Below are 23,556 nucleotides of genomic sequence, written 5' to 3'. Positions count from 1 at the left end.
CATCTTACTTCTTTCTCCTCTCTGTCTATACCTGTGTACTCTCATGTTCCGATTAACCCAGCTTCCCCAAATTTCTTTCTTTTTGGTGTCTATATACGCCGGGATCCGGAGTCATGGATGATCCTGCGGTCCTGTGTCATGGATCGCGAGTCGTGGATCTTGAGTCGTGGCTGTGGTCCTGGATCAAAAGTCCTGGATGGATATCCTCGTGGATTCATCTTCCTACACTCTAAAAACGAATTCAGGCGACCTTTCACCTCCACTTAATTAAATGCATGGTTGCAAGATAAAAATGTGAGTTAATTGATTTAGATAAACATTTTAAGTTGCAAACATTAATTTATAACTTGTGTTGACGTAATAATGTTGGTAATTACATCAACTTAATATTGTGTGTAATTTGAACTCTGATTTCAGCGTTAATTCTCTTAAAACTAAATTCAAGTTGTAGTAAGTAATGCAATTGGCTTGATAACTTAATTGTTCTACACCTTCAGTTAAGGATTTCAAGTCCACTCCTACTTAACATGCCTGGACAAGTTCCGACAGTTACGAAAAATAGAAATATACAAAGGACATGTTAAGGTGAGTGTCATCTTTTGTCATTCAAATACAGATAGCCTTGTCGTTGCACTGTATAGGCAAATTGCTGTTTGACCAAAACTAGCATCCTTTGAATAGTTTGAAATAGTTATGTGAGAGGATACAAAGTAGTAGAGGCTACTGTGAGAGTAAAAATACTTTGGTTACTATTGTGATATCGCTTTTTATTAAAAATGAATCTCGGTGAAGCAGATCAAGGACATGCTTCTTGAGGTAGGATCGTTATTTAGAGTTGTCATTGAAATGCAAGTTGTTGGCAGTCAACCATTCAGAATATATTAATTTAGGTCATTTCTCTTTTTTTCCTTTTTCAAAAATAGCACAATACAATTGAAGTACGCAGAGAAAACTATAGCCATCCACTGCCTTGTCGTGTACCTTGGAGAAAAGGAAGAGGACCTTTTCAAGGAGTTTAGCAACGTAATTCAAAATCTTGAAATAAAATAAAATCCATGGGCAGAGTGTAAAAACACAGGACAAAAGCACTGCTCTCTGTCAGTTACATTTTGAAGCATATTGCACTTTTGGCCACACCCCAATCAATAATGCTTAATAAGTGCTTCAAAAGGACATGAATATCGCCATCATCAGTGACCGGTCCATACAATGGCAACCATCGTGGTCCAGGGAAACAAATGAATGAGCAAGCATTCTGCGTTAAATGTGTTCATACTGTTTTAAATAATGACTGTCGGCAGTGTAAACATCTTTGTTACATCTTTTGTAAAATGTATGTGTGTGATCTGCAGATTGGTGGCCATTGAGAGTTTGTTTCTGTAGTTTTACAAAAACTTTACAGATTTTACATATTTGGCACTGGTTTTAAATATGCAAAGGCCTCTAACTTCGATGTGATGGCAGCATGTATTTGCTGTGTCCCCATTTCCCATGGTAATATGGCTAATGTGTTTATTTATTATTTGTGGGGCAATTTAAATTTGTGTTATTTATCTTTTTTTTCAAGATTGAAATTAAGCTCAGTTCAAGTTCTTTCAGGAAGACTGGGTGTATATACATTCACTCCACAGCTGCATATAATCAGCTCATCACAGGCGTTCTCTTTAACCTATTACATTTCACCTCTTTCTCCAGCAGCCAATCAACGTGCTGCAGCCAAACTATAAAATGGTTCTCCTCTCTCCTGCAGTCAGCTGTGATTTCAGGTGTTCATGCACTTTATCATATATGGCATGTGTCAATAAATGTTCAAACAAAATGAATTCTCTCCTGATTGAAACATCATGTGTTGAAATAAACAACTGCAGTTCAAAATAAAAAGTGAATTGCCTAATATTTTTCTTGTGGAATCAATTAATTTCTTTCTTTAGAGGCAACAACATGAAAAAGCAAAGAAAAAAACCTATTGAATACAATACAGGGCTCGACATTAAGGGCTGCCCGATGGCCCGGGGCCATCAAGTATTTAGCTCGGGCGATGAAGCCTCACCTGCTGGTTGCCCGATCGGCCAATCTATTATGCCAGTAGCATGCAGCTTGCGGATCCAGTAATGAGTGACCCGACAGTAAAACTAAACATATCTATAACTAGTTTAGATAGTTTGAGAGGTAATTAAAATAGCTACGTGTGATATTCTAACCTGAAGTGTGTGTTTTGTCCGCTCACCGCTGCATGTGATCATGCAGAGCTGCGTGTCGACTCGTCAGCAGCAGCTGATCTCTCTCTCCCGTCAGATTAGACTTCACTCGCATTTATGTCCATATCGATCAGATCCAGCTAGTTCTAGCTAATGATATGACTACCTGCTTATTAAAGGACACCTAAACAATAAGTGTCGCTATGCAACTGGGTGAGGCCACAAAGTAGAGCGCAGCATTATGCATTTGTTTACATGCCCACCGGAACCCCGAGGCATTACCAACAGATCAACGCACAATCAACCCATACAGGACATCTCTTTCTCCACATTAAGTGTTAGACATTAGAATTGACTATTCTTGTCTGTCACATACTCTTCTTGTCTGTCACATAAGTGGCGCAACTGAAGCGGTATTGCGCTAAAGGGAAATTATTTTGACCGAAGAGATTTAGATTTGCCGGCTAACGGGAACTCTGACGTCGCCATTTTGTGTGCCTCGCGGATGCGCTCGGCTCCTCTCGACTGCTGCTCGGGTCTGCTCGGTCAGTTTCCGGATGAGGAGGCATTTGTTCGACCAACTTACAGTAGATAACATTACAAACATTTTTAACAGGAGCCATAATAATGTACATAATGTTTGTTTTGGCAGTTACGACTGAATGTAATGTTTTCTACTTTTTTAAATCTGGGAAGGCATTTGCCTTCATCAGATGGAAAGTGTCTTGACCAACAACTTAAGTATTTCTTATAGCTATGTAGGGCATGCAAGCGAGCAAACACAAACAAGAACAAACAAACAAGTGAAATGAAGAAGGAAATTGAACAATATAATATTGTGGTGGTTCATCTTATAATTCAGTCTAGAGAATGCACCAGACAGCATCTACAGTAAGACCTGCAAACTCTAAATTTTCTAGGGGGAAGCCCCCCAAACCCTTCGTGCCATTTCGTCCGTGCACATTTTTCAGGGCAATCTCTATTGGGCTCAGGGCCATCTGTAAATTAGCTTAGATGGCCCAAAGGGCCATCCTTAATGTCATGCACTGCAATATATTTGGAGCAACTTAATTTATAAATGGTTGTCAACTTAAAAACGTGTGTTCACAATGAGGGTAATTAAGTACATACAACTTAAAATCCCTTTTAAATCATGTGGTAAAACTAATCGGAACAACTTAATCTTTTGAGTAATCAACTTCAAAACTTGTGTTTATAATACCAATTATTAAGTAAGTGGTAATTAAAAACACCTCTGATTGTAGAAGAAAAGCCTTCTCCCCTAACTCAAATAACTTTGTTGCTTTAAGACAATTTCATTAGAAGTCGTCTTAACTCAATAAACATAGATGCAAACTGTTGCGTTGATTTTCTTTGTTGAGCCAAGGCATTTGTTTTTAGAGTGTATTATACACACATGCATTTCCGAACATTTGGACTACCTATGTTGCAAATGTATTATCTTTTCAATTTACACACGGAATCTATTGCGCGTCTGTCCGTCCTGGGAGAGGGATCCCTCCTCTGTTGCTCTCCCTGAGGTTTCTCCCATGTTCCCCTTTAAACTGTGGGTTTTCTCCGGAAGTTTTTCCTTGTACGATGTGAGGGTCTAAGGACAGAGGGTGTCGTATTGTCATACTGATATTCTGTACAAACTGTGAAGTCCACTGAGACACATTTAACATTTGTGATATAGGGCTATATAAATAAACATTGATTGATTGATTGAAAATGAACATTATTTCCTTGTAATCACACAATCTTTGTGATCCAATGGAGTTTGCACACATGTAATAAAATTGCTTAACCCCGCCCTTGAATAGCAGTCGTCCAATAACTGTTTAGTTAACTAGGCACTAAAGGCCTGCTGGGTGAGGGATTTCTCCACTTCTTAAGGTTCTGTGTTAAAAAAAGAAAAGAGTATGTAATAAATATATGGAATGGATAGAACAGTGTGTTTATGCGCTCTAAAATAAATGGTAAATGTAAGCATGTACAGCATGATGTAAGTTGTGGGGTTACAGGTTACATATAAAAAACTAAAACGTGAGGACATTGCTTCTGGGTATCAGCTAGTATTTATTTCCCCCCTGTGTCACAGATGCTCCTGATTCTGAGTTTAGGGTGAAGTTACAAAATGCACAAGTGCTATTTGATCACATTTAACTGAGGTTATATGCTAATCCAAACCAGCTTAATTGCAGTCAAATTCACCAAAAACATTACTATGGCAACACAAAGATACAAAATAGTTAGCAGCATCTTTTGAGAGTGGGTGTTGAGGCACATTTGTACTGGGATATATTTGATCACAAAAACACTTCTTTCTTTCCCGTTTACAGTTTTTGCCTGGAGTTTTGAGGAATGCCTCTGCACCTCGTTTCAAACTTTATTTTTTCACTTGTTATTACACTTGGCCAATATTCAGGCAATCAGATGCAAAGAAGGGTTGTGTGTGTGTGTGTGTGTGTGTGTGTGTGTGTGTGTGTGTGTGTGTGTGTGTGTGTGTGTGTGTGTGTGTGTGTGTGTGTGTGTGTGTGTGTGTGTGTGTGTGTGTGTGTGTGTGTGTGTGTGTGTGTGTGTGTGTGTGTGTGTGTGTGTGTGTGTGTGTGTGTGTGTGTGTGTGTGTGTTATCTCTGTGAATGGGATATTGAGCAGGATCAGAAAGCGTGTGAAACACAATCGATGGAACTATCAGTACACTACATTTTGTACGCAAAGTTTGTACTTTTTATTCCACTACATTTATTTTACATATTTATTCACTTTATAAATTCTGATTTTCACACACAATACTTGGGAATAACTGTTATGTTCAGATTTGCTGCTTTTCTTTAAAATATGAAAAAAATGTTTTTAAATATATTACGTTTTTTCTTCATTAAGGCCGAATACTTTAAGTACATTTCACTAATCGTAATTAAATATGTTTACTTAAGTACAATTCTTGATGCAGTACTTTTACTTGAAATTAGTGTGGTACTACTTTATCTCAAGTAAAGAATCTGAATAGGTTTTATACCGCTGGTAGGAACTAACTAAATGCTCAACTGAGATGTAATGCCCCACCTCCACAACTATTTAGCAACTCTATCTGATGATTATGTGAAATGATAGAGAGACCTCAAAACAGCTATAGAACGGACATTTTGAGACTTTTTTGTCATTTTCTGAGGAGGCTTGGTGGCCAAGGTATGCCTGCAATACGTGTAATGATATATTTTGAGGCTTTTGTGACATGACATCTATCTGCCACCAAACTCTAAAATATCTCCAAACGTGTTCATCTTTCGGGCTCTGTTACTGTAGGTCATTTCTGTTTCCCTCTTGTGTTTATTTCCAGCAGCTCTATAGTGGATCATCTCTGGAACCAACAGATTTCCCTCTATTCCCAAGTCAGTCAGAGCCTAAGGTTAAGTACAAGTCGATCAGTGTCTGAGAGACGACCCCTTCACCAACGCTGTGTTTACTGCACAGAGAGAAAAGCCTATTAATAAATCTGTTGCAGACAGCCTGGCGGAAGTGGCCTGGGGGCTGTAAACTCAGAGTCTGAGAGGGGAGGATGGATGAAGAGCCAAACAGAGAGGGATGAGTGGACAGAGAGAAGAAAAGAGAGGACGGAAAGAAATTAAGATGGAAATAAAGGAAGGGAAAAGAGGGGAAAGGCGTTTGTGTGTGTGGTGTTGTGTGTTGTGTGGTGTAAACCATGGGTGCTGCTTGATGGATGGATGTATGTTCTGAAAAGCCACAGCTGCCCAGCTCTTCCTAGAAAAAGATCCAGGAGGAAAAGTGGCCGTATGTGGTTCAAGCATCTAGCATCCTCTTACTATTTCTGCCTGGCATGATGCAGGACGCGTCAGAATGTGAAACCTCAGCCAGAGAGAGTAATTGAGAGCATGTGTGTGTGTATTATTAACTCTGTGCCTATGCATAATAAAAAATGAAAATGTGAAGGTTATTTTTATGCTTTAATTAGCCTTGTAAATATGTGTGTGTGTGTGTGTGTGTGTGTGTGTGTGTGTGTGTGTGTGTGTGTGTGTGTGTGTGTGTGTGTGTGTGTGTGTGTGTGTGTGTGTGTGTCTGCGAGCGTGTGTGCAGCGCTGGTCTGTTTTCAATCAGTCCATTACACAGCAAAGCATTATTCTTCTCTCTGTCACGGCTGCCAACTAAAGGCAGTAAATGTATGTAGCACTGTGAGTACTATAAAGGATGTAGATGTTCGGTGCAGGTTTCTGCCCCCACAGAGACCTAATTGTTGTGTTTAATAAGACTATGGACTACGACTTTTGAGTTGACCGTTTATTGAACCAGTTGTCATGGCTCCACAACAACAACTAACTGTATCCGATTCACACATCTCCAAACTCCCGGTGCCATCTTAAAGGCAGTCGCACCTGATGTGACGCATACATAACACTAATGCCAAATAAAAACCTAATTTGAAAAAGTCTGATTGTTAATATGTGTACTTTATGAATCAGTTCAGTGATCATGTAAACGATGAAATCAAAAACGGTTGAGTTTGAGATTATAAAGATTGCAGGTATTGCTGAGTCAGAATGAGTCTCCTCAGTCAGGTTGTGTTTTTAGTTTATCAGCGGGAATAAAGAAATAAACACTGGGCTGATTTCCATGAAGCTTGGTGGAAGGGTTGAACCAGGGAAGAACTCCAGAGATTCTGGAAGTGTCCCCATGGTTCGGGTCACAATCAAGAGTCATGAACTCACACAATGTCAGCAACAAGAAGCAATAGATTTTAAAGTGTGCTGCTCTTCGTTAGAATTAGCCACCATACAGACCACAGGCGTCTATACTGTAGCACCAGATCTCTGGTAAATACTAACATGGTTAGATAGGGTTAGGGTTAGTGTGGCTCCTGCTAGCTAATATTAGCTTACCCTAAGCTACAGCTCCTACTAGTAACAGCATAACTTAAAAGTACTGAATTAAGAAATGTTGCTTTATTGCTGACAAATTTTACATTACATTCATTCCAGTTCATCAGTTGTTGTTTTTTATTGGCAGTCTCGCTTTTAATGTAACACTTATGTGCAGCAGAGTGTAAAATAAAATAGAAAATTGACACTTCAATTACAAATCATCAACCAATATTTGCACTTATCTAAATCAAAGTCTAAGTTGTATGGATGATAAAATAAGAATTGAAGAAAAACATGATGAGGGAACAGGGCTGGATACTTTCCTTTCAAATTTAACAACTGAGTTTCAGTTCTGATGTACTTTTTGAAATACTTCCCTTTCCTTATTTCTGAGGAATAAAGACTTTGCTTGAATAAAAAAACGGTCTGAAACTGGCAACATGACAACTAAAATCAGTAAATATCAAATAAAAGATGTTAATTGCCAACTATCATACTCTTCCATACTTTCTGTACCCGACTCACCCCCCCACCCACCTGCTCAGAGTGACCTGGACGACCAGCAGCTCCTGTGTGAGAGCTCACATATCAAAAATAAATAAATCTCCCCCTGCCTGTCCAATATTACACAAGCATGTAAACACATGTGAGTACAGAAAGAGGGCAAACACACACACACACACACACACTTCTCCTGCGGTGCCCCACATATTCCAGTTCTCATGCTTAGTTTTTTTTCTCCCGCTTTCCTGAGAAAATGATAAATAGTTCCATCTTGTTGCAGCCCCTCAGTGAACAACATCCATTCTAGCATGAACCCAATGTCCCCCCTCCCTCACCCAGTGTCCCCCCTCCCTCACCCAGTGTCCCCCGCTCCCTCACCCCCCTGTCCTGCCTCTAGATGGTGAAGAAGTACAAAGAGAGGGATCAGAGCTTTTCCGATTCTTCCCTGGTTATTAACTACCGTTTGTCCCCTCAGAGAGCTGACCCCCCCCCCCCCCCCATTAACCCAACTGATGCTCTTTTCTCATGGAAATCAGCCTGCGGTTGCTGCCTCTGCTGTCACTACACCACCGCTGTCCGCAGAGGAGCAAGGGATTGTGGGGGATTTTCAGAGAAGAAGACCTCCAAGCCTCTTTCTCTCTCTCCTCTCTCCTCTCTCTCTCTTCTCTCCTCTTTCTCTCCTCTCTCTCTCACAAATACATCAGTTAATCACAAAGAAAAAACAGTGAGCGTGCTGCCTCCGACCACAGGGCAGGAATCTAATGTGCAGCAACGCAGGGGAGTTAATGAGAAGAAGATGGCCATAATACTTTGGAGAGCAAAATATGAAAAATCATCCGGAGCCTGACTGTAAGGAAAAATAGAAGTAAAAAAGGGACTATTTCCTTATTTTAATATTGCACAAAAGGACGGAAAAAGACAAAGTATTACAAATATAGGTTTGCATGCTAATTGATTAAAATGTTTGTCAAATAACAATCATACAATACAATCATACAATACAATCATTGTTCAGAAATTGTTGGAATTAACTAAGTACATTTAGTCAAGTACTACACTTAAGTAAAACATGGGGGTACTTGTACTTTATTTAGTTACCACTTTTCAGATTTAGTGACTAATATATTATAATAATATAATAATTAGGGATGCACCGAATATTCGGCCACCGAAAATTATCGGGCGAAAATGGTTAAAAAGGCTCTTTCGGCTTTTGGCCGAAAGGGTTTTAGCACCGAAAAAATATCACCGAATGTCAGAGAACAGGGTTACGTTGGTAAGCTAACGTGTTGTTGTGATGACGAAATCAAAAAGCGGCGACAAGCACGGCGCGCGACCATGCTCGCGGCTGTCTCACAGCCAACATGTCTGCCGCTTGGAGATATTTAAAAATATCAGAGAAAGAGGCGCGGATTGCGATTTGTAAAACGTGTTCAGCTGACATTTCTCGAGGGGGTGTAACTGCAAAGACTTTCACCACTTCGGGATTACTCTACCACTTGAAATCAAAACACCCGGACAAATATGCGGAGTAAGATCAAATCACAAGCACTGACAGCGAGAGACTGTTCAGCGCTGCCTCTCATGTGCTTGATGAGAAGAGGAACAGACAATGGATGATAAAGCAGAGAAGCTACTGTTCATTAAAAAGAACCTCCCACTTTTCCTTAATAAGTAGACCAGGCTGGCTTATCATAAGCTTATCTAGTTCTACATGTCTACTCTATACCCACTTTCCTGAACAATTTTCATTGTGAGTTATAATTCACCATCTCAGGTTATCATTAGGGGGAAATGACAGCAGCACAGTGTTCAATATATTGTACTTTCGGTATCTAAATGATACAATGTTGTTTACATTGCTCATGAGGACAGACCACCTTATTTGCAGATTCTTGAAATGGTAATTTAATTTGTAATTGATTGTGGATTTTGTATCCAGTTTTCACTTTATGTATCTTTATACAATGTGTACTACTTTGCTTATGAGGACAGCGACCTTATTTACAGATTCTTGAAATTCAATTGTAATTTCTTTTGTAAATAGTTACATTCATGTGGATTTATCCAGTTTGCACATTTGTATGCATGCACTTATAGTTGCATTTGTTGTTGTTGAAGGCCTGGCTGTTACAGTCTTTATTTACACTATTTTGTTGTAGGCCTACTGGTCTAGATGTTTATGCAGTTTTAAAGCACCTTGGCTTTGTTCTGAATGCACTTTGTTGTAGTTAACCTACAGAGAAAAGAAAATGCACTTGACTTGGAATTAATGTACTGTATGCATTCAAAAGTGCTGAATAAATGTTTTATGGACCCATACTAGTGATTATTATTTAAGTTAAGTTTTGCCATAATCATGTCTTTTTCCATAATCAGGCAGCTGAACAACATTGGTAAAAAATGTATACATTATAAATATTTCTATTAATCATTTTCGGCCTTTCGGCATTCGGTTTTCGGCCAACTGTTTCCTATTTTCGGTATCGGTTTTGGCCAAGAATTTCCCATTCGGTGCACCCCTAATAATAATAATATATAATAATATATTTAGTAACTAATATATAATCAAATATTATTATAGGATTCGCTTGCTAGTATATAATGTCATTCTAATAAAACCCACTTTAACCAGGTCTGCACTTGGAGTGAAGTACACATTAATGCATCAACAATTATATTATAATAATTGAAAATATATTTGTTCCCTTTTACTTCGGTAGAACATAGTATTTTCAGAGTACTTCTTCCACATTTGTCTTTGTGTCATGTATTATTGTGTGCGCGTGTGTGTGCGCGCACGCGCGTGTGTGTGTGTGTGTGACTATGTGTGTGTGTGTGTGTGTGTGTGTGTGTGTGTGTGTGTGTGTGTGTGTGTGTGTGTGTGTGTGTGTGTGTGTGTGTGTGTGTGTGTGTGTGTGTGTGTGTGTGCACTTGTTGTGGCAGAGGTTGGAGAAACCTCTGGAGGAAATGAAAAGTGTTGCAGAGTGGATAAGGTTGTTATAGTGAGAGAAGCAAACATCAACATATGAGTCTCAACTTTCACAGCAACAAAGCTTTTGTCTCGTGACCCACTCACTTCCCTTTCCTTATTATGTAACTGCAGGCCCTGAGGAACACGCTGAGTTGAAGTGGAGGGAAAAGCCTGGAGTAAACTCATCAGGCTTTATTGATCTGAATCTTGTAAGACTTTAAGCACTGCATGTATTCATGTATTTCATTACTGTTGTTATATTATGGCTGTCTTGATGTTATGATTGGCCCTTTTTTACCACTAAATCCCTCTTTTTTCTAAATAAAGAGTATGTATCCATTGAATGTCAAGGAAGAGAGCTTTTTTTTACATCAGCATCTTAAAATATTAATTAAATTATTATTAATGGAAATACTAATGTTTATGTTTGTCTTTTTGCAGAAGGTTATGTGAGAACCCTATGAAGCCAGTGCCGGTGGAAATATACGAGTGGAGAAATCAATGATTTCATCCACAGGAAATTAATTTGCAAATATTAAGAAAGTTAATATTGAAGTCATTTTCCAAGAGAACATACTAAACACATCCTTTATCTTCTCAGTGACGGCATGCTGTTTTTCTTGTGTAAAAGTTCATAATTTTGTCAGGAGGAAAAATCAAGTTGAGTTAAGAGCTAAAACTTTGATTTAAGGAATCTAAAAAGTTTTTTTTTTCTTTTATTAACTAATAGAGAAATGAACTTGCAGATTATTAGAGAATGAACATAATCATTAGCATCAATAGTCTTCTGTTTAGCTGTGGAGCTCCTCATGTGTAACTCCTGTCAATCTAAACTAACCAGTATGTTTATGATAGATTATCTGCAGATTGTTTTCCAGATTAATAATTTAGTTCAGCAGATAATAGAGGAAAATGTTGTTTTTAATTGTTTTGTCATTTCAAAGCACAAAGACATTAACTTTAATAGGATATTCCAGATCTGAGAGGCTGAAAATATTGTTGCATGAAAACTTACTTTCACATTTAATTGATGATCAAAATAGCAAAACAAAAAATGATTTTGATAAACTAACATTAGTCAACTGATCTTAGCAGCTTTACAGGAAGTCTGCTTAGCTTCAAGCTGATATTGAAAACATCAAATTATCATTAAAGGTAGGCTAGGTAAGAATGGAGAAACCAGCTAGAGTAAGCTAGAATTTGAAAGTACAAAAAACAAATGTGCCCCTTCCTTCAGACTTCCTTACAGACCCCCTCCTCCAACACACACGGACGCGCACATGACCAATGAGGGCACGAGATAAGTTTGTGCACAGATAGAAGGCTGACAGGCAGGTAGGCCATCCAGTTATCTGCTGCGGGCCGAGGCAGATGATTGGTCGTGCTTTTTACAGCGCCACGGCTTCCACAGATGAAATATTTGTATATATTTGTAACTTTTTTAATGCTTGATACAGTACTTCTACTCCACTTCATTTATTTAACAGATTTAGCTTCTTTTAACAAAATGCATCTCTAAATATGAAACTAATGGACTAACTCTTTAAGTCACAGAAGAGTCAACTTATTTAAATATTTTACAAAAAGTAAATCAGAGCTTTTTTTAATATAATTATATACAAACAGAAAGGTCATTTTTCTGCACAATGATTACTTTTTATAATTTGAGTACATTTTACTGATGATACTTTTGTACTTTCACTTGGATAGGATTTTGAATGCAGGACTTTTACTTGTAATGAAGTATTTTGACAATGTATTGGTACTTCTGATCTGAATCAGAACAATGTATTGGTGCTTCTGATTTGAATCAGAACAATGTATTGGTACTTCTGATCTGAATACTTCTTCCAATGCTGACAACAAACGTCTAAAAAGTAGACGCCTGGAGCTATCAATAACAAGTGCATAAACGGAACCCCCACATTCTGAGCCCAACCCCCCCTTTGCTGGGGTCTTGGTTGTTATTTACCCGCTTCCAAGGAAAAGCAACACTCCCTCTCTCTCCCTTACACACACACACGCGCACACAAACACGCACGCGCAGGCAAGAGACAAAAAAACATCCGATTTGCGACAAAAATGCCGTAAGCTTGTAGAAGGGCAGTGTATGAGACACAGATACATTCAGACTGCCACAATAAGCGATCAGTAAACGGCTGAATATTACACACTGAAGTCACAGTATGATGCACACAAACAGCTTCCACATTACAGAAACCAGAGGGGGAAGTAACTAAGTACATTTACACAAGTACTAGCCTGAAGTACAATTTTGAGTTACTCGTACTTTACTTGAGTATTTCCATGTTATGCTACTTTGTAGGCCTACTTCTACTCCACTACAGTTCAGAGGTGCACTTTGACTCCACTACATGTATTTAAGTTAGTGTGGATGAATGATGTGAAATATAATCAAGTGTTAAATCAGACTTTAGTTCCACCTGGAGTAAATTCACAAGCTACCCTGCAGTATACAAAGTCATTCAAACTAGCTGCACCTTTACCAGCTTTGAGAACACTTTAATGATCAATCATTATAAAAAATATCATAGATATTATTCTGAAATGGACCAATCTGCACAATCACTTTTACTTTAACTATATTTTGATGCTACATTTTTGTAGTTGAGTAACATTTAGAATGCAGGAATTGTACTTGTAAAATAGCTTTCCTACATAGGCCTACCTGTACTTGTATTCATGTACAAGATCAGAGTCATTCTCCCGACACTGACAGTAACTTGTATCAGTCCTCTCTCCCCTCTCAATGGGACGTCCCCCTATCTCCCTACGCTCTGCATGCGCCAAACTTGATAAATATTCGGAAATTGCCTAAAACTCCGCAGATTGTTGAAAACATGAACCCAACATCAGCCCCCACAGCCGGGGGGCAACGGACAAAGTGCACCGTGTCAAACAACTCCACAGATCCGACCCGGCAACACATTTATCGAGCAAAAAGAGCCTCGCGGGGCAGAGGAGGCGAAATAAAAAATTAAATACCCAGATCCTTCCACGCTGCCAGAAAAACAAGCAAAAGTCCGCTGGTAACAACACAACACTCGGCGGTGGCGCACTTCGATGCGTCAGGCCGGGACAGTGGGTATAAAGTTGTTTAAAAGGCAAATCATGCACACATCAGGACGTGCAGCCACATTATGAGTCTAACTGAGAGAAGGCGAGCAGTTTACCCACCAGAAAGTTTCCAGCACCGCATTAGTCAGCTCACATGGAGCCCCGGTAAGCTTCCATCCCGGACCGGATCGACACCCGCCGCACGAGAGCCCTGCCGCCGCTCCGCGTGCTTTCCTCCCCGCGGGCTGGCCTTTTATTATTTTTTTCGATTTTTTTTTTTCCAATAATTTTTCTATATTCGGGGCCTGAGAGTGTGTCTGGCTCCCCTCAGGCTGCAGCGGAGTTATGGGGCGGTAAGCATTGTGGGAGTGTGACGTCAGGAATTTCAGAAACTTTTTTCTTTTTTTCTCAGCAGAGACAGTTTTCTGGTGTATCTCCACTGAACATTCTGTTAACACCTGCAGCTATACATCCTGTGACACATACACATAATTAGCACTTTATTCTGTCATTCCCGATCCTGGAGCTAGAGTATTACATATTAGGCCTAATTACAATTAAATATTTCAATTATCTGTGTATTGTTGTAGTCATAAATATAAACAGCGTTATTTAGCATACTGTTTGATAGCCTAAAATGTTTATGTGGATATTTTTTAAAGCCTACTTTAGTTTAGGCTATATAAAAAAGAATTTCTTAAAAAAATTAAAATATAAAATAACGGAACTATCTTTATTTGTTTAGTTTGTTTTATTCGGCTTTGTGTTGTCATCCGTGAAAAACAAGAAATCACCTGATTCCATTTCTGCTAGTATACAAAAACACATCCGCAATTAAAATGAAGTTTATTTTCTAATTTTCTTAAAGTTTAAGACAGCCCATTTTGAATGAAATTGTACAGAATAGCTTACAACAGAATGCAGTTCATTTAATGAATTAACGTCATCACCTTAGCTTTAAAAAAAATTCGTTCGGGGGAGGGGGGTGGCTGCAGGAGGGTCGGAGCCCAGCAGCGGGAATGCGAGTCCCCTCGTGCAGAGGCTGCCCTGCTGCTGCTGGTGGTCCCGTCCTCTCCCACCTTATGTGGTTTTTTTTGGGGGGGGGGGGGGTGAAAGAATTACTTCCAGGGCACATCAACTCGTTTCCTCATCACCCCTCCCCCCCCCCCCCCCCCCCCCCCCCCCCCCCCCCAGCCCGCAGGGTGAGTGTGATTGTGAGAGAGAGTATGGGGGGTGGGGGAGCAACAGTCTTCAATAATGCTGCTTTCAAGTGCTGCCCGCCTGCTCATATTTGATATCTCTAGGGAAAATAATAATTGTGTGTGAGTCTTTAAGCCCTGCTGGAGTTAACACCAGTATACACGCACTCACAAAAGAGACAGAGGCCCGATTTATTTAAAAATGACTTATCATTTTTTATGTTTTTATCATTTAATAACCATGCTTCAAAATGACTACTTTAGCTTTTATCAGACCACTAAATCAAAAATGACTTCAGCCTCATGGTCAACATCCCTATAATATATTAATATTTCGTTTCGTAATCAATCTCTCCCTTATAATTGCGAAATTTCCGACCGAACGTGAAAGCATCAAAAGGCTGTTGCCGTGTTCAATACAGGAGCGGCAGAACTACCGCTGTTAAAGAGGGAAGCTTCCGAAATAACAACGGCTTACCTGTGCTGCAGTGAGCTGAATATATATGATGGGGGGGTGGTCAATTGTTTAAGAGTTCAGTAAAAAAAAAAAAAAGACGTGAGAGACAAGTGTGAGACCATGTGGACCAACATGTTCAGGTACTGCTTCATCCTTAGGGTCGGCTCTGTTTTCTGTGGAGTCTCATTTTCGTTCAAACTAACTACTACTTTAGAACTTCTTCGAGAGCTGGAGAAGTTATTCACATCAAATCGGAATATGTCCAGAATTATGTTTCACTTTCGGTAATGCTTTAAAAAGTTACGTTTTTGTCTTGAAGCAAACTGTTATTTCTGAAATCAGCCGGATTGAAAAAGATATGAATGAATCATGAACTCAGAGACAGAACACAGGCCCTTTAGGAACGAGTTTCCTAAACTGCTTTAATTGTTTGAATACAAATATTTGAAATAAACATTTTAATTACTTATAGCCAGGCCTAAGTCAGGGGTCTGCAACCTTTTTGAACAAAAGAGCCATTTTGCTCCTTTTTCCAAAATATGTTTTTGTCTGGAGCCGCAAAACATATTTCATAGCTTGATAGCTAATAAAGTTGTATTTATTGTTATATCAGACAAAAACTACAGTTTTTTTGCATGTATTAGGCTATTTATTACATTATATAAAACTGTTAACCTCTAATAAGAAACAAAGAACTCCTATAAGGAGAATTAAAAATGATACACAGGCCTACTTTAAAATAAATTAAACACAGCACTTGGGGAGTCCTCTGCACATTTGAAGGAAAAAAAATATTATTAAAATGGGCCCACTTTGAAATAAATAAAACATATAGCTGCACCCTAAAAAGAGTTAAAGGTAGGGTAGGTAAGAATGGAGAAACCAGCTCGAGTGCGCTAGAATTTGAAAATACACAACCGGAAAAAATATGCCTCTTCCTTCAGACTTTCTTACAGAGTCCCTCCTCCAACACACACGAACGTGCATCATCAATGAGGCCACGAGATAAGTTTGTGCACAGATGGAAGGCTGACAGGCAGGTAGGCCATCCAATCATTTTAGCCGGGCTGGCTAAAATGATTGGTCGTGCTTTTTACAGCGCTACGGCTTCCAGAGATTAATTTGTGTATTTATTTATTGTCAAATCATTTAATATATTCAGTGCTATCGGGACGTTAAGAGCATTCCATGGAATATAACAAAAAGTGTTTTCTGAAATAAATTACATACCCCATTGAATTATGACTGAAGATTGTCAGCTGTCTTCCTCTCCCTTGTTGTTCCTCGATACGTAAAGGCTGCAGCACCGTTGACAACTTCTCTATACACATCAAACATACCGGTAAACCAGCATCGTTTGCTGTGAAAGCATATAACTCTGTCCAAACAGAATTTAATTCCTGTGTTCCTCCGGTACTTTTCTTTGATTTATCCATAGTTCGCTCATCGAGCCGGGGGTCAGGTTATTCACCCGCAGGAAAAGGCGCTCGCGCGGGACCGTAGCAGGATGTGACGCATATTTCAGTTGACCTAATTAAAACCGTTTTGTTTTTTTATTTATGTGTCACAGTATCACCTCAAAATACAAGATACGAAACATTTTCAAACATGCAACAAAATATAAATAGTCCTACAAATACTTTTATTTTATTTCCTTCTTATTTTTGTCTAAGCTCAAGGGAGCCAGAGCAGAGGGCTTAAAGGGCCGAATGCGGCCCGTGGGCCGCGGGTTGCCAACCCCTGGCCTAAGTGATAGAATATTCGAGAAAATCGGATTTCTATATGTTTTATTAATCTTAAGGGCACATTTAAGGTATCTTTATGTTATGTATCATTCATTAGTCATTCATTAATAAGGAACAATTAAATAACTGTTTAAAATGTTTTTTTATTTAAAACATGCTCACATTAAAATGTTAAAATGATATCAGTTTGATTCTGTTTTGATTTCTCCATCAAAGAAGAAACATCCACATGACAAATATTTCATCAAAATTAAGTTACAATTTAATTTCCTTTTGTTTTGGAATTATTATCTTTCTTATCAGTCAATAATATACACAGTCTTTCTCTACTGTAGCCTATATACAGGACTGTCTCAGAAAATTAGAATATTGTGATAAAGTTCTTTATTTTCTGTAATGCAATTAAAAAAACAAAAATGTCATACATTCTGGATTCATTACAAATCAACTGAAATATTGCAAGCCTTTTATTATTTTAATATTGCTGATTATGGCATACAGCTTAAGAAAACTCAAATATCCTATCTCTAAATATTAGAATATCATGAAAAAGTATACTAGTAGGGTGTTCAACGAATCACTTGAATCGTCTAATTAACTCGAAACACCTGCAAGGGTTTCCTGAGCCTTGAAAAACACTCAGCTTGGTTCAGTAAACTAAATCACAAGTATGGGGAAGACTGCTGATCTGACTGTTGTCCAGAGGACCGTCATTGACACCCTCCATCAGGAGGGTAAGACACAGAAAGAAATTTCTCAAAGAGCAAGCTGTTCACAGAGTGCAGTTTCAAAGCACATCCACAAAAAGTCTGTTGGAAGGGGGAAATGTTGCAGGAAACGCTGCACAACCAAGAGAGATGACCGCAGCCTTAACAGCATTGTGAAGAAGAGTCGCTTCCAGAATTTGGGGGAGCTTCAAAGACAGTGGACTGAAGCTGGAGTCCAGGTATCAAAAGTCACTGTTCACAGACGTGTCCGGGAAATGGGCTACAATAGCCGTATTCCCATGGTCAAGCCACTTCTGAACTCAAGACAACGGAAGAGGCGTCTGACTTGGGCTAAGGAAAAGAAGCACTGGACAGTTGCGCAGTGGTCCAAAGTCCTCTTTTCAGACGAAAGCAAGTTTTGTATTTCATTTGGAAGTCAAGGCGCCAGAGTCTGGAGAAAGGCTGGAGAGGAGCAAAATCCAAGTTGCTTGAAATCCAGTGTGAAGTTCCCACAGTCAGCGATGGTTTGGGGAGCCATGTCAGCTGCTGGTGTTGGTCCACTGTGTTTCATCAAGCCCAGAGTAAATGCAGCTGTGTACCAAGAGATTTTAGAGCACTACATGCTTCCGTCTGCTGAAAAGCTCTATGGAGATGAGGAATTCATTTTCCAGCATGATCTGGCACCTGCCCACAGTGCCAAAACCACCAGTAACTGGTGTACTGACCATGGCATTACTGTCCTCGATTGGCCTGCAAATTCCCCTGACCTGAACCCCATAGAGAATATGTGGGGTATTGTTAAGAAGAAGCTGAAAGACACCAGACCCAACAATGCTAATGAGCTAAAGGCCGCTATTGAAGCATCCTGGGCATCCATAACACCTCAGCAATGCCACAGGCTGATTGCCTCCATGCCACGCCGCATTGATGCAGTAATCCGTGCAAAAGGATTCCCAACCAAGTACTGAGTGCATTAATGGACATTTTCAAATGTTTGATTGTGTTTTGCTGTTATAAATCTTTTTTTTTACTTGGTCTGAGGAACTATTCTAATTTTTTGAGATAGGATTTTTGAGTTTTCTTAAGCTGTATGCCATAATAAGCAATATTAAAATAATAAAAGGCTTGCAATATTTCAGTTGATTTGTAATGAATCCAGAATGTATGACATTTTTGTTTTTTTAATTGCATTACAGAAAATAAAGAACTTTATCACAATATTCTAATTTTCTGAGACAGTCCTGTATATGTTTTGTATGGAAGAGGATAAGGGCTAGCCTATTTTTGGGATGTGATCAATAGTAACAAAAAGAGTTTTGACTTTAATCTCAGAATTCGGACTTTCTTTCTTAGAATTCTTATGGGACAAAAAAAGGGTAATTTGTTTTCTTTAAATCTGACATTCCTCAGAATCCTGAGATTAAGATCAGAACTCAACATCCAGAAAACGTTTCTCATGTGGCCCTAATCCTCTTCCGTATTTTTGTACTATGCAAACAAAGTTTCCTCTACAGATCCTGACTCTGTCTCACAGATGTTTTATTTATTATTTGCCTGCAGGTTTTCACGTGATGATGCGGAGACACAGGAATAGATGATAGAGCAGCAGAGAGATGGATGAGGATGAGGAGCGTTCCCAGCCTATGAAGACGAAGACTTCTTTCATTATGCCATTCTTTGTTTATTTGGATTGCAGTGTGGTGGTTGATTGCAGTTGCGTGGTGGTCTGTTATTTAGAGTTTGGAGTGATTTGTAACTATCTTATGAATGCCATATATACTTGCTGTGAGTCCTCTCTGTCTGTCTGTGCCTCTCATCTCTGCAGACAGTAAACACAGCAGCATCCCCCCCCCCCCCCCCCCCCCCCCTGATTAGACTAATGTAGGGACGAGCAGAGCTTCTGATGACAGGACAGAAGGAACCATGGGCTCCTTAAAGGAAGCTTCATCAGACATGAGTACAAACATGTGTCTATGGTGGCTTTACAGTCACATCCCTATAACTAGTGAACCATTTATCTATTCACTATTTTATGTATTTTACCCTTTTTGGTAAGTATATTATATCATCAAGTTAATTTGGACATTTTCGCCTCTTTATCTACTTTCTGTAAGAGGAAACATCCAAAAAACACATTCCAATGTTTATTTTCATTCATTCATATTCCACACGCTATTGTAAATGATTCCTCAAATTACCAACAGTTTGCATTAGATAAGACATTATTTGCAGATATAAACAACTTTTCAGAATGACTGTAATGCAAAAAACAACTTTCTTAATAAGTCATCAATAGGGGATCTTTCGTGCTGATATCAGTTAAAAATGTTTACCCTATTCACCTTTTGAATTTTAAAATACATATATAGTTTTCTCTCTCATTCTTACACATTAAACTTTTCATTTTCATATCCATTTTCCAAATATGTTTAGAGAGGGTTTTCCTAAATCATTCAAAGTCTGATTTAAAGAGCGTTTTATTAGAGACATGATGAATATTGGTTTATGGCTGTCGACAGTATCTGAAGACACATCTAAAATGTCCTTTGTCAAGAAAATAAAACAAGAACTTTAACCTGGCTTTATCCAATATTGACATTTCTACAAGTCAGCACATTTTTATAACATAATGCCTGATGTGGATATTTACCAGAAGAATTTAGGAAACACAAAAAGAATAATTCGCCAATGGAAGTAATCAACAGGGATGTTTCATTGTGGACACACACACACACACACATCCTGGCGGCACTTTCAGCCCCAGTTCGAAAAACCTAAGGCATCTAAAATCAGCATCAGTGAACAACAATAGTAATTAGTGCAAGGGACAATTTGTTCACATCTGGAGTGGATTTCCCTGCCCCCAGAATACCCAGCAGTCCCTTCTTCAGGCCCTGCCGTGGTGGGAAATGACTATGTGTGTGTTTTTATGTGTTTTGTTTAAAACAGATGAGCGGTTTACTTCAGCAGAGGTGGCTATAAGCAGCTCAGGGAAAGCTCAGGGACACGAACACTACTACTACTGATGCTAAAATAGTAGTACAAATATATGATTTACTATATACTTCAATATGTCAATTTAAGGGGCTGGGGATTGAACCACTAACCCTCTGATTGGTTGACACCAATCACCCCCCCTGAGCCTCATCCCCCTTTTCATAATGTACATTCACTGGGCAATATGAGAAAACTATTTCAACTCATATTACATGTTTCTTATGTGATATATCGGCCTGTCATATGAGGAAATGTTTAGTTCTAGACATGCTTATATTTCATTTGAAAGCTTCTTCGCATGACGAGGCAATATCACCGCACATAGAGAAAAGGTAATGTTATTCTAGCAGGTGTCATGAGTCTGGGTCTCATGAGGCACAAAATAGATCCTGTTTGCTTCAGCAACAACAACTTGGTAATACTGTATATGAACATGAGTCAGACATAAATGACAGCACAGCATCATCCAATTACATTGGAGGTTGATTAAAATCCAACTCTAAGGCCTCATAATCTTGATGATTATTGCTCCAAATACAAAAATGATACACAACATGTGGCCTGAGATGACTTTCACTGACAGTATGATCAATTCCTTTAGAAATGATGCGAGCATTAAGCTGTTGGTCGTGCTTCATTTCTGATAGAAGGTGGAGAAAGTCTATCTGAGACAGACCACTCTGTGCTGGCGGGGTGGGGGGGATCAGATCTCACACAGCTGACAGGAGGGGCTGCAGCAGGTTGATAAGGTGGATGGGTGGAGCTGTCCTCCACTTCTACGTCACATGGGGGCCCAGCTCACAGACACACAGACCTTTGGCTAGCTCTCCTATCAACCACACGTGTAAATAGTATTTAGTTTGAATGTTTGGAGCCTAAATGTTTTATACGGAAATTATTGTTTCTTTGTCCCAGAAATATCACGTATATCTTTTAACTACACTAAGTAAGCCATCCTGCTGCCCTTGTGTTTTTGTCATTTTTGCTGCTTTTAACCTTTTAGGTAGAATTTGAAGGTGTCCTGAAAGGCTGCGAAATCAAATATTATAATAAGAGCAGATTGTATATTACACTGGCACACAAAGAATATGCAGGCTCTGAGCTGGGAGGAAAAACAAAAATAGGCATCGGACAACAGACTTTCTTTTTAGTTGTGGCTATTATTATATGAACACATTTAATTTAAATAAATATTTAGAGAATAAAAGAGGTTTGGTTAGTTTTGTTGCTGGGTTAGGTGTTATCTGCATCACTACATCGAGGCCATGGGCCTTCCTACTGAGAGAAAACCTAAGTAAAGCAATTTTTGAAGGAAGTAACAAAAAATCCTCTTTACAGCTAGATTTTGTTGGTTATATGTTTGATTTGGTTTTTATTCATGTCTTACACAGCTCCCACTTCCTAAGCAAGTCATATGTATTTGTTGAAAGATTTTTGTTAATTTTGACACGTTTGTAAAAGTCCTGAAACTAACTGTATTATTAGAGCCCATATGGGTTAATTTAATGTCATATTATACATTTTACTCTCAACAAAGGTGCCTCATATTCAAACAGGTGAACTGAAAATGAAAACTATGTTTGACTAGCCAAACTCTAAATCTTAAAAGAACGTTCTAATGGAAGAAAATAATTAAAAATTAGCATTTTTTTCAACAGTTTTTACTGTATCTTTTTGACATCTCAACTATATTTCGTATTCCAAAAAAGTGACTTTTGTTGGATTATGTTTTATACGTTTTTAAGACTGTTTTTTGCTGCTTTTTATTTTGTCTTACAGGCCTATTTGGTGGAGAAACTGCAGTTTGATGCAACAATAAGTATGTTGGGCCTTTGTTGAATATTTTCTGAAAAGTGAGATAACAGCATGCTAGTCCCAGCCTCACTGAGCATAAAGCCAGGTTGTAAGTAACAACAGAGAAAGGTCACCAGCAGGCGGGTTGTTGGAGGTTGTCTCCTTATTCCCCTCAGTGAAAGGCCACAGGCAGAGTTAGGCCTGTTTTCTGCACCAGCAGAGAGAGAGAGGTGGAGGGAGAGGCGGGGAAACAGGAGTGACGTATAAGCATCCGTAGAAGGTATAATGATATGCAAACGTCACCTACTTCCTCTGCAGCTTCAAGTCAAGTATCGGAGGAACTCAGATTCAAAAAGGGGAAATGACATTTTTAGAACATGGAACGTGAGTCAGAATCACACCAAAAAACGAAATGTGAAATTAGCCTTTATATTAACAGATCTGTTGATAGCAAGATCATTTACACAAACATTCAAAAACACTGAATAGTTTAGGGAAGTCACATGTGTATGTCTCTTCAGGTCATGTTCATTGGTTCACCTGAAGGAAGTCTCTGTGTGTTTCTCATGGTCGGCCTGTGAGTTGTGGTTCTTTGCATTGTTATCATTGCTGTCATCTCTAACAATGAAAAACAGTGTGTGTTCAGGGGATGGGGAGGAGCAGACACAGAACCACACAGGGAAAGAGGGAAAGAGCAGCCAGCTGTCGAGCATCAGAGAAAAGAAAAAGAAGTGATCGAACACAAAGAGAGAATACGTTAGGCTGGGTCGGCTGAACCCGAGGATGTGGAGGGATTACAAACCCTTCGAAGCAAAACAGAAGAAAGCATCTCAAACCGCACTGTGAAGACTGCAGAACTCCTGCACTGAGGAAAGAAAGGAATATCTTAACATGTTGTTGCTCATGTGTTATTTGTTAGATCCTCAAGGTGTTATCAGCATTGGATTCATTAATTGCAGTAATAAGGAACAACATGCCGATCCCATCAGCTGGAACAGTAGATAATAATCTCTTTAATGTGAA

At 39.0% G+C, this 23,556-nt stretch overlaps 1 protein-coding gene across 5 annotated transcripts in view; it reads right to left on the bottom strand.

Annotated features, from left to right (window-relative positions):
* plagl2 (pleiomorphic adenoma gene-like 2) overlaps nucleotides 1-13,953 on the bottom strand; it is a 90,095-nt gene extending 76,142 nt beyond the window's left edge. For all 5 annotated transcript variants that reach the window (XM_079674955.1, XM_079674953.1, XM_079674948.1 and 2 more), the window contains exon 1: nucleotides 13,755-13,953. The gene's annotated coding sequence lies outside the window, so the exon portion shown is untranslated. The remainder of the gene's footprint in view (nucleotides 1-13,754) is intronic.
* Between the last annotated feature and the right edge of the window lie 9,603 nt (nucleotides 13,954-23,556).

The sequence above is a fragment of the Notothenia rossii genome (genome assembly GCF_949606895.1).
Source record: "Notothenia rossii genome assembly, chromosome: 4".
Taxonomy (NCBI): Eukaryota; Metazoa; Chordata; class Actinopteri; order Perciformes; family Nototheniidae; genus Notothenia; species Notothenia rossii.
This window is presented reverse-complemented; position numbering and strand designations above follow the sequence as displayed.